Source organism: Montipora capricornis, chromosome 10 (genome assembly GCF_036669925.1).
Source record: "Montipora capricornis isolate CH-2021 chromosome 10, ASM3666992v2, whole genome shotgun sequence".
NCBI classification, from domain to species: Eukaryota; Metazoa; Cnidaria; class Anthozoa; order Scleractinia; family Acroporidae; genus Montipora; species Montipora capricornis.
Window position 1 is genome coordinate 53,420,328 of NC_090892.1, and position 2,500 is coordinate 53,422,827.

A 2,500-nucleotide genomic window follows, 5' to 3' on the forward strand; every position below is an offset into this window, starting at 1 on the left:
AAAATGTTTTTCGCTGATGGTAACTTTTTATATTAGCGGTACAAAATTCCTGTTGTTTTTATGTCGCAAATTTCGTTGGCGATGGCAATTCTCGACTCGAAACTTCCATAAAATTTCCTTGTGCTAGTCCTTAAGACTGTGTATCAATATTTATTTACTTTTGCATCAATAGTTGTTTTGCATAAGCAGGCTAACAAAATCTGTAGCATGCTTAGTTCGCATAAGTTGAGCGTTAAAATTGGATCTTCGGTCCTATGTATCTGGCAGCAAGTGCGACGTCTCGCATCCAGATACTGACCCCGCCAGATAGGACTTAACTTCAGTGAACTTTTGTGAACTTTTGTCGTGGAAACTGTCAAACGCTCAGAGTGTACTCTTAAATTTGCTGTGAAAAAGAATTTGAACTTCATGTCAGTCTCGTAGCCAATTTTTTTTCTGGATTCTCATTTATTTTCTGCAACCTTTCCGGGTTAAGTGTTTTACATATTATGTCCTGGAAAACAAAACGCTTCTCAGTTAACAGTTATGGAATAAAGCACTGTGTCAAGTTAGTGCACTACGACACGTACGCAATGCGTACCTATTGTTTTATCTGATGACTAAGCTGCACGAGTCGCACAGTGCAAAAACAAAACCCTCTTGTTGACTTAAATTTCTTTATACCACACTAAATTCTTCACACCAACTAAATACGTTTAATTAAACCAGGTTTAACAAAATACAATGAGCAACGGAAGGCTGAAAGACTGAATTTTACGTAGGGTTCATGTAAGTTCTAATGTGTATCTTCATTGTGTTGAATTTGGGTTTAATTTGTATCTTCATAATGTGTAATGTGTATCTTCATTGTGTTGAATTTGGAGTCTACATTATGTCAGGTAATAACTTGTATCAAGAAATTAAAACAATGTTAAACCATGTTTAACTATACAGCTTTTAAAGGTGTTTAAGCTTTGGTGTGAATGCGGTATGAGACGTACCGCGTACCCATTGTTTTGTGTATTAAGTACTCGAAATGGCAGTAGACTAAGTGCATATTTGACTCTTTCACTTCTTTCAATTCAATAAGTTGGCAATTAATTAAGGGAAAAAAGCATCAACAAACGAGCGAATACCAGTTCAACTGTTCTATCAATTAATCGCTTGTACATTTTGTTTTTCCAACACAGATTACGTGAAACCCTTGAGAGTGTACTTGCGCATTTTAAAAATCCGCAAACATTCCTTTAATCTTTAATCTTTAATCTTTAATCAAAGTAATTGCCACTAGCGCATAAATGCTAATCCGGCAATGGAGCGGCCAGCAGTCGCTCAATTACATGTACGGCGTTACAAGTACAGTTACATGGTAAAATAACAATTAAGATTACATAGTATGAAATTAGTTACATTTTATGACAATAAACGAGGTATTAAGTTAAATTAACACTCTCCGGATAAATTCTGGGTACGATGCTGATCCAACAACATCAGCTGGTAACGCGTTCCATGCAGGGATTGATCTTACATAGAAAGAGTGTTTGTAAGCGTCGACAGAAGAGGATGGGAGCCTGATCTTAAAGTCGTGACTCTTCCTTGTACGGCCATACGCAGGCACGGATGTAAGCTCATAGGGAACGGAGATGTTAACTTGGCCTCTATGAATTTTATAAAACATGCCGAGATCTTACATCCTGCGCCTTGACTGCAATGAAGGCCAGTTCAAATCAGTAAGCATAGATGAAACGCTACTATGTATGCGGAGACCAAGCAATCGTGGCGTATTCAACAATAGGACGTACTAAAGATAGGTAGGAGCGTTCCTTAACAGAGCGATCACACGATGATAGATTCCTTTGAAGGATCTCTAAGACTCTCATAGCCTTCTTTTTAGCTTCGTCGCACTGCAATTGCCAACACAACGTACATGTTATGTACACGCCGAGATATTTTTGGTGACGAGCACCGTCGAGCTGCGCGTTACAAAGGGAATAACTAAACTGGGAAGGAGATTTCTTCAAAGTAACGGACATAACAAAACATTTACTGGGAGCAAATTTCATCTGCCAGCTGACCACTTCTCTAGTTGATCGAGGTCTCGCTGGAGAGCTAAAGGATCGCTTACAGAATTTATGGGGCGGTAAAGAACACAGTCGTCAGCGAAGAGCTTGATACCAGATGTAATGTTTTTAGGTAGGTCATTAATAAAAATTAAAAAGAGAATGGGGCCCAATACGGTACCCTGGGGCACCCCGGAGACTACAGGGGACCACGAAGAAGCAGAGCCATTAATCACAACTCGTTGGCTACGACCAGTTAAAAAGCTTCGAAGCCAGATGTTAGCCTTGTTGCGAATACCGTAGTAGACAGCCTTAAGTAAAAGCCGTTCATGGGGGACAGAGTCAAAAGCTTTTGCAAAGTCTAGAAATACAACGCCGACTTGACCATGGACGTTTAAGACTGATGCCCACTCGTGGATGACGGTGATGAGTTGAGTCTCACATGACAGGCCCCGCTGAAA